Source organism: Neolamprologus multifasciatus, chromosome 12 (assembly GCF_963576455.1).
Source record: "Neolamprologus multifasciatus chromosome 12, fNeoMul1.2, whole genome shotgun sequence".
NCBI classification, from domain to species: domain Eukaryota; kingdom Metazoa; phylum Chordata; class Actinopteri; order Cichliformes; family Cichlidae; genus Neolamprologus; species Neolamprologus multifasciatus.
In genome coordinates this window covers 35,943,394-35,953,380 of record NC_140450.1, presented here as the reverse complement: position 1 = coordinate 35,953,380, position 9,987 = coordinate 35,943,394, and the positions used below count along the sequence as shown (strand labels likewise).

General features: G+C 40.2%; 1 long non-coding RNA gene across 3 annotated transcripts; it reads right to left on the bottom strand.

Annotated features, from left to right (window-relative positions):
• Window positions 1-244: 244 nt before the first annotated feature.
• On the bottom strand, window positions 245-8,760 carry LOC146507456 (uncharacterized). 3 transcript variants are annotated; one of them, XR_014877282.1, is made up of 5 exons: window positions 5,972-8,760; window positions 4,939-5,139; window positions 3,449-4,228; window positions 3,141-3,355; window positions 245-1,023 (listed from the first exon to the last, which is right to left on the bottom strand). It is a non-coding gene; the product is annotated as an uncharacterized LOC146507456 (long non-coding RNA). The 3 variants fall into 3 exon arrangements; XR_014877281.1 differs by lacking the exon at window positions 5,972-8,760 and having other exon boundaries at window positions 4,939-5,949; XR_014877283.1 differs by lacking the exon at window positions 5,972-8,760 and having other exon boundaries at window positions 3,645-4,228; window positions 4,939-5,948.
• Window positions 8,761-9,987: the final 1,227 nt, after the last annotated feature.

The following is a 9,987-nucleotide window of genomic DNA, read 5'->3' as shown; positions in this document are numbered from 1 at the left end:
GAATGATCTGAAAGCCTCCAGTCTATATTTAAGTTGTCATCCTGAGTTCACGCCAAATCACGTAATCACACCAAAGCATCGTTTTTATCGGCATTTTTCTCCTGTCTGTTCTGTGACGTACTGTAAATAAAGTTTTGAACTCCTTCCTTCACGTCACGTGTGTCTGAGTGGACGTGACAGCTATGATCTGGCATATTTACATTTGTTAAAATGTTCATTAATATCTATCGTCCCTTTTTTAAAAAAGGGGTCACCGATCCGTGACAACTGTCGCTCATCTAGCTGTAATGTTCAGATTTGTTATACTGGCGTGCTCTTACACTACTACAACCTCGTCTTTCTGTGGGGAAATGGTCAAACAACTGTTTAAGAACTTTTGAGATTGCATGCCTCAGCAGAAGGAAAACTTAAAACTGAATCAGGTACACACAAAGGCAAAGGTCTAATTTCAAAACAGAAGTCCTTTTATTGGAAAAGAAAATTTAATAACATGATTTACACGTTTGTTGACATTTGTAAGGAATTGTTCTTACGTGTGTCTTGAGAGTGACTAAATTCAGTCACGGTTGGAATTTGGTATTGGACTGGTAATCATCAATATTGGCTTGTCCTGTACATTAAAAAAAAAAAAAAAAAAAAAAAAAAAAAAACCTAAATGCAGCTTCATGTTGGTATTTATGGTTTAAATACAAATCAAACTGCCGGGAATGGACTTCAGCCCCCTACCTGCAGGTAAAAGCAGTTGGTGAAAGTTAAAGGCGCCTGTGGCATCAGTTATAACGGCACAACAATGCATGCAACAGCTAGGAGCCGCAAAGATGGCGTAAAGCTGCAATGCCCCCAGCTCAACACAGGCACTAACATAAGCCAGTATATGACACACAGGACACCCAGTTTTGTTTTGTTTTTTGTGGCTGTCTTAGGAACCCTTATCCGTTCTTTGTCTTCTTCCGAGTTGTCTTCCTGTGTGGGTAATGTGGTTCTGGCACCACCAGCACCTTCATCCTGAGGGAGGCTCCCCATCTGGTACAAATATGAATATAAATATGTTTGTAAGTAAAATTGATCTATATAGCACTTTTTAAAACAGGAAGTTATTTCAAAGTGCTTCACATGGGAATAAAAGCATATCAATCAAAACCATAAAACACTATAAAGAGGGTATAATAGCATATCCAATAAAACGGTTTACTACACATGAATATTACCTAAATGCCTGTCTAAACAGATGTGCTTTGAGCTGTTTTTTTAAAAGTAGCTGCAGAGTTGATGGTGCGTCGCGGGGGAGGTAAACTGTTCCACAATATTTGAAGGTTTGAAAAGCGCAATCCCCCTTCATTTTCAAACGGCTCCGTGGAATGGTTAGAAGACCACTATCAGTGGATCTAAGGATCCGGTTTGGAGAGTAGGGTTGGAGAAGCTCAGTGATATAAGTGGGGGCCTCACCTTGTAGGGACATGAATGTAAAAGTGAGGATTTTAAACTGATATCTGTACTCAACCGGAAGCCAGTGCAAGGATTTTAACACAGGGTGATATGGGAGAATTTATGACTGTGGGATAAAAGCCTTGCTGCGGCATTTTGGACCGTTTGGAGGCGATTTAGGGAAGCCTTAGACAGACAAGAAAAAAGTGCGTTACTGTAATCTAAACGAGAGGAGATGAAGGCATGGACAAGCATCTCCAGTTCACCTTTGGATACAATAGTCCTGAGTTTGGCAATGTTTCTTAGATGAAAAAAGCAGGAGCGGGTCACAGTAGCTAACAGGTAGCTTTTATTGAGGATGATAAAGGACCCAGACGTTGACTACTTTGGGACTTGATGCTCTCTGGGGCAAAAATCAAACTCTCAGTCTTCTCTGCATTCATCTGCAAGAAATTGTTTGTCATCCAACCATTAATCTCTTTAAGACAGTCCATTAGAGTGGATAATTTGTCTAATTCCCAGGGTTTAAATGAGATGTATAATTGGATATCATCTGCATACAGATGGTAGGAAATAATTTTGAAGCTGCTAATGATATGGCCTAAAGGAAGGATATATAATGAGAATAATAGGGGGCTTAGAACCGAACCTTGTGGGACTCCCCATGAAAATTTAGCTACAGCTGAGCGAAAGTTTCCCACCGAAACTAAGAATGTTCTATCTGCCAGAAATGAGGTGAGCCATTTCAGAACAGATCCAGATATCCCTACCATATGATTTAAGCGATGGATTAAGATCTGATGATCAACGATATTGAAGGCCGAACTAAGGTCCAATAGGACAAGGACTGAGCAATCACCTCTGTCCACGGCCATCGAAAGGTAATTTGTGACTTTGAGGAGAGCAGTTTCTGTGGAGTGTGATTATCAAGGATATCAAGAATGTTATGTTTCTCCAGTTCTTTACTTGGGACCAAATTACTTTTTCTAATATTTTAGAAAAAAATGAAGTTTTGAGATGGGTCTGTAGCATGACTGAAGATCCAGGTTCGGCTTTTTCAGGTTGAATAACACCCTGTTTAAAGCACCTGGGGACAGAGCCAGACAGCAGGGAACAGTTTATCAGTGTGACCACAGAGGGCCCAATGGTGTCAAAAACTCTGCAAAATAAAGAAGTAGGTAGGACATCAACTGGACTCATTGAGGGTTTCATTTGGGTCACTATTTCTGACAGATCTTCTAAAGAAACTGGGTGAAAGGGTTCCATAATTACAGGGTGTGAAAGATCATGGTTGAAGTGACTATCTGAGGGAGCTATGTTTCCTCTTAGGTCACTGATTATATCTTGGAAAAATCCTAGAAAGTCATTGCAGTCCTTATCTGAAAAGACAAGTGTGCACGGAGTTGTGGGGGAGACTGTTATTTACTGTGTCGAAGAGAACCTTAGGATTTATTTTTTCCTACTGCGAGTAGTTGAGAGAAATAAGTGGCTCTCGCATCTTTCACCATGTTTTTGAAGGTAGATAATAGTGGAGCTATGAACCTCTAGTTTTGTGGCTTTCCACAGGCGCTTAGCCTAAAGTTGTGAATAGCTTCTGTGAACCAGGGCAGGGATTTAGTAGTGCTGCCGTTTGTTCATGTTGGACTAAAAGATTATATATGAAAGCAGTGCAACCAATAAAAAACTCTCACTTTTGGGATTCGGGGCACACATACCTTGTTATTCAGACACTGGGAATAACCAAAGAGCCATCTTTCTAGAAGCTCCTCTGTTCCTGATGACTCCTGCTCTTCCTTGTCAGATCCTTGATTGTCTTTGTCCTGCATAGATTCTCTGTCCTCTCTCCTTTACACTTTCTTTGCTGCATATGTTGAAATTGCATTCGTTGTCAGTGCTCGGCGCTGGATGGTGTCCTCTGCAGGGTCCTTAGCTGTGCAAAGCAATATTGCTAATTATGAATAAATGTAAGTGTACAGATAAATGTATAACATAAACAGGTCTGACTTTAGCTTGTTTAAATAACCTTGGTAAACCCTTTTGGCTGTGATGGCATCACAGCACATAAATGTTGCCACTGTGTCGTTAAGTTTTACGTCCCAACTGTTGCTTGGCCGGGAAGAATAATTAATGTTTTAAAAAGAAACCACATGAATAAATTTCATGACACTTCAACCTACTTCATGTTACGTCTAAAAATAAAAAATTAAAGGTTTTCTTACATAAGTGCTACAGGAGAAACATAGCATGTTGAATGTGGGTGCAGTCCCCATATTCATCTTCTCCCAGGCTGCCTTGAAATTTCAGGTAGCCTATGATGAACACCTCCATTGGAACTGTGGGGGGGAAAAGTAGATGCCTCCGAACTGCCTTCAATATTTTCTCTAATATCATTGTAACGCTGCAACCAGGCATGCTCGTCCTTACAGAGGGACCGCTGCTTGCCCATGGTACTTTTGAGTCTTGTGCTGTTCAACCTAATAAATCAAAATACATGTTCATTCTCTCTGATCAGCTGACTAAACAATGTATATGCCTCTTAGGTAACTATAACTCTTAGTTTTCGTACTTACGGATGATGTGGGCACCATGCTTAGTTTTTTTTCTGCCGTTTCAACCCCCTCTGATTCACTGATAACACAGCCCCCCCATTCCAAGGGGTTTCCTCTATAAACTACCACTGTGCAAAACTCTACCTCATTGTACATCTAAATATTCTATTCAGTTATGGAAATGATGTATCCACCCAACTGTCCAAAAAACAATTTTACTATTGATCCGCTCTGGGGTTGCTTCTCGAGTTTATCTGTAGAAGCAGAAATAGAACACTGTATGCATTAGTATGTCATGCTAATACATACAGTGCATTTACATGTGCAGTTCTTTTGTGCAGATTATAGAGGGACTTTATAAGCACCATTTCTCAAGGACCACACGAGCACCACAAAGCACCAAACACATTTTCCAGAATAACCATTCACAAAAACCCAGTTTTCAGTTCCAAGTCCCTGTAATGTGTCATGAGACCTGGGGTTTAAGTCCCACCCCCTGGTCGCCTCTACATCACAGCTAAGAGAAGTTCAAAGGTCTTAAAATCAAACAAATGTGATAAAAAATATTCAAAGTGATAAAACAGAGCTTTTCTCTATTTCCACTAATGCAAACGTGCTGATCATTTCAAAGAAGTTGAATAAAAACAATTAAATAAATGGTAATTAACGGAGTTAATTATTTATTACATACAAGCCACAGATGTGTAAAAAAAAAAAAAAAGTAATTATAAAACATAAATCTAAAAAAATTACATTAAATACAAATTTTGTAGTTTGACAAGAGCTTTTTTCATTTTTATTTCTTTAAAGAGAACCTCAAAGCAGCCTGCTGCACAACTAAGTCAATTTGAGCAACAACTCAGCAATTTCACCAAGATGCAGAACCACATCTGCATAAACAGCAATCCTAGTGGATATAACACTCTCCTTTATGCTGTTTTGCAGATAAACCTCTGTTTCTTACCAAATCTTTTATGTTCTGAACTGTTCTTCCTACCAACACTGGTTCCTCTGCCAGTTTCCAATGACTGCATTCATTTCTGGTGGCCAGTTTCCCTTTGTTTATGTGGTCATTAAAATGCTTCATCGCTGCAGCAACCTCAGCCTTGGACCACCTTTTTTATGGGAGCTCTTCTTGAATCACGGGCTTGAGCAGCATTTTTATCTGGAAGATATATAAAGCAGAAAATTGTTGGAATATCCAGCAACTGATCTCCTCAGTTTTAAACATTTGTTGTTTGTTGTTAAAAGAAGGGATGCTACCCTCTCCCAACTTCTGAGGTGTGTTGCTACCATCAATATCAAAATGAGCTAATGTTCGCTTTAAATATTACATTGTCTCATTTTAGACATTTGATACATTTTCAGTGTTCTAGTGTGATAAAAGATAAGTTGAATAAAAGTTTTGTGATGCATGCTCAATCATTAAGCTAAGTTTGCACCCTGCCCTAAAAATGTTCGTCCGCTGTCCTTAACCTTGAGCTTCTGAAAATAATGGACTACATTTAATGGCTCAGAAGCAGGAAGTCTTGATCTGTACTTAGGACTGATGTTACCTAAGGTGTAATAAATCACTAACAACTTGTTTTTGTTTGCCCGAGCTCCAAGACGATACTTCCATTTTATCTGTATATAAAATCAACCGCAATGCTGTGCGGACTTAAAAATGTCTCCATCAATGAAATGATGAAAAAAGCCATCCTTGCATGGCGTTGGCCTCTCGTCAATCACTGCAAGCATTCTTGGCTGTGATAGCAGCTGCTCCAAACTTTTCACCAACGGTATATAATGAAAACAATGGTCCTTAACGGCAAGAACTCTGGAGTCTCCACATTTCATGTCACTGTTTGCGGGGCAAGCCGTGTGAGGTATGAATGACCCAAAGTGCAGGCACTGACTGAGATGTAAGTGAGCTTTATTTAAGGAGAGTGACATACAACCAGAAGCAGAACTCAGTTTTTCCAGTTTAGATTATTTCTAAGAACTAAACTACAAACCTGAACACGAGGGGATGGAGCGCGGAGGTAACACGAAGACCAACAAGCAGGGAGAACAGCATGGAGGGACACAGACGGACCACTAACGCACACAAGAGGACACAGCTATAAATACAGAGAAACGAGGAGACTGCACACAGGAGGGAGACACAGCTGAACCTGATGAATCTGACGAGACAGGGATGATGCAAACTGAATACACTGACACAGGACACAAACCTTCACAGTAAGACAGGAAACTCAACACACACGCAAAGACACAGACTAAGAAACACGGGCTTCACACAGAGGAAACACACAGGCCGGGAATGACAAGATGCAGGACGAGCTAGAAAGTCTCAACCAGAATACATAATAATAATAATAAGAAGAAGAAACACAAAAGGCTGGGTCAAAGGACCCAGGCTACAACACTTCACATAACAGACTGTATGTTTTGCAACAATAATCATTTGAACTTGAACTTGAACTTACATAATGTTAGTGAGATGTAATGATCAAATGACTTGCAATGATTTTTTTTCCTCAAAATCTTTTTAAATAATATCTTCTGCAGCTTTAAGACCTTGTTGTCACTTGATTATAATGTGTTTTGAGGGATGGGCTCATAGGTGGAAAATGCAAATTGAGAGTTTGTGTTACGTGTGTTCTGTTGTCTCTGTTCTTAGCTCATGATAAGGAAATATAGTAGATGGGGAGATTTTGGATGCAACATACATGTCTACTCCCACACATAGTGAGGGAGTGAGATCTGAGTGGTCACTCATGAAGTACATGGAGACGCATTCTAATGTCAGGTGGTTCACTCACATACCTAAAGCTGTCCATGACCAGCTCATTCAGGATGCCAGGTCTGAACAGTACCCAAGTTATTCAGCAGTTGCAAGCATATTGCTTTTAAGTTCTCCAACAATGAAATACAATTCAATGAAAAATTAATGGCATAAATTACCAGAGTCAAAGAAGAAATGCAGCTGCATGTTTATAACTGTCAAGATTCATGTCACCCTCTCCATCTCCCTCTGAAACAGAATAACAACAAACATATGTATTAAAACAGAAATAAATAGTTGCATTGGTGGGTAGCAACCACCAAACAACACTGCATTCATTAGCTGGATAAGCTAGATTCATGCCCATAGGGTACAAGGTAGATGTATTTTTAACTGATGGATGTCTTTAATTTAGCCTGTAAATGTCATGGCTGTGTGCAGGCAGGCAGGGATGGAGGCAAATGCAGGACACTCGGAGGCAAAAAGTGCAAACTGCTTTATACTAAAACAACATATAACATATGACACTGAAAATACAAATAAACTAAACAGAAACACAGAGACTGAAAACACAGTGCGGTATGACGGTAAAGAAAAGAAAAAAATGAAGTAAGGCCATAGACTCTGTCCACAGGCATTGAAAAACATAACTTTTCTAAATTTTTAATTTGGTATTGAAATGACGAACATTACTGATTTTTTTCCTATTGAGTGTGGTAGCTTTGAAAAGAATTATATAAAAGTTGTTTCTGTTTAGAAATATAATTATATTATTTTACAAAAAGTCACAATTAATGTTAATGTTGTCAGTCATCTCAGGTAAGCTACTTAGAAATTGTAAATAGTTATTTATAACTGGTTACTAATTGAAAAAATATTTTTTAAAAAAACCTTACTGATCTGTTTATATGAAAGTCATTAGTTATGTCATCAGTTCCTTACTGTTGGACAAGTTACTGACAATTGGAAATTTGTCACATTTAGTACTTTCACCTTAAAAAAAATCACCAATACTGAAAATAAATGTAATCAGTTACTCAACAGCTACATTTATGTTACTTTGAATATTAACTTTAATTCTTTTATTAATATGAAGATGAGTAATTATTTTTGTGTTAAATTTTATTTTTGACGGTAACATTGATCATGATGTCATTTTGCTTTGCTTTTCCTAATAATGTCTGTGAAGGTTCTCAGTCATCCAGGTCATCGTAGTCAAAGGAGCTGCAAAGAAAAGCGTCTGGACTTCTTTAAGTTACTTGAAGATGTTTCACCTTCATCCGAGAAGCTTCTTCAGTTCTAAGGTCAAATGGTGGAGAGTCCCAGATATAAACCTGGTGGGAGTTTCCCCCCACAGAGGGACAAAAGGACCCCCTGATGATCCTCTAATCGCCTGAGCCAAGGTGTGAAACTGGGTGTGGGTCCCAATGCCAATGTTCACATTTTGGACAGAGAGGACAGATGGTTTGAAAGAGGAGTGAAAGAAGCCATCTATGTCCACTGTGACGACCACCTTTGAACAGAGGCGGTGGTTTACGACACCAACTCTCTGCCATCTATAATCCAGTTTTGAGTTCCCTCCCCAGACGCCTTAACGCCCACTCACATCCTGGACCATCTGACCTCAGGAAATCACATGATAAGGTGGGGCCAGGTTTCACAATGAGCTCACCTGAAACTCTGGCTGATTGGGACCCACACCCAGTTTCACACCTTGGCTCAGGTGATTAGAGGATCATCAGGGGGTCCTTCTGTCCCTCTGTGGGGGGACACTCCCACTAGGTTTATATCTGGGACTCTCCACCATTTGACCTTAGAACTGAAGAAGCTTCTCGGATGAAGGTGAAACGTCTTCAAGTAACTTAAAGAAGTCCAGACGCTTTTCTTTGCAAGCTCCTTTGACTTTTCCTAATAGTCATTTCTAAGTTGACCTTGAACACATATCTAAACATAATCGCGACCTATTCAGTTAGCTGACTGGCTTTCATCAATCAATCTTTATTTATGAAGCACTTTTCATACAAAAAATGTAGCACAAAGTGCTTTACATGGTTAAAAGCAGCCCACCCCACCCCGCCCTCCAACTCACTCCCCACACACACACACACACACACACACTTAAAGAGTAAAATTGGGCTGGGTACGCATGAGCCAAGTGAGGATACACTATCACAGGGAGCCGTCTGCACCGGGAGCCGGTCACAGACCGCAGCCTCCAGGCCGGGCACACAGCAGGAGGGAGGCAAAGAAGCCCCCCAGCCAGGCTGAGAGGACCCCCAGAGCCCTAGCAGCCACGGTCAATCACAGCCCCGGTGCAGAGAGCGCCCTCCCAGGAAACACTGGAGATATGACCTAATAGGATATATACAGGGTAAAAAGATAAAATAAATAAGAACGGGATACAATATAAATATAAATAGAGTAAGAAGATAAAAATCAATAAGAATAAAATCAATAAATATTAGGTAAAACCTAAATTAATAAATAGAATAACAGGATAGAATCAATAAGCATAAAATAAATAAACGTTAGGTGAAAGCTAAATTAAAAAGGTGGTTTTGAGCCTGTTCTTAAAAACATGTACGTTCTCTGCGGCCCTGAGCTCCTCTGGCAGGCTGTTCCACAGACGAGGACCATACCACTGAAACGCTGCCTCTCCATGAGCATGTGTCCTGACTTTGGGAACAGTCAAAAGGCCAGTACCAGAGGACCTCAAGGTCCACGAGGTTTCATATGGTAAAAGCAGATCTGAGAGATAAGAAGGCCCGAGACCATTAAGACATTTAAAAACCAATAAAAGTGTCACGGCTGGGGCAGCAGTCGTGTTGTGGAATGAAAAGGACCCAGAATGCAGGCAGCTGACTGATGAAGAGTGTGACGTTTATTTACAAGGTGGGATAGTGGCAAGCAAGCAGTGAGGCATGACAAATAACTGAAGAAACCTAAACTGGGAGAACTAAATAACAAACCTGAGAGCATACAAAAGGGGTGTGGGGCAGAGAGACGCAGAGACAGGAACGAAACACCATAGAACGCAGAGAAATGCAGACGAGCCGACAACGAACACAGACCGACACCCACTAAATATACACACACACAAGGTAATCGGGTAATCACACACAGGAGGAGAGAACAGCTGATCCTAATACACACGATGATTGGAGGACACAAGCTGAACACAATGACAACAGACACAGACCTTCAGAATAGAACAGGAAGTCCAGAACACGAGCCTTCAAAGTA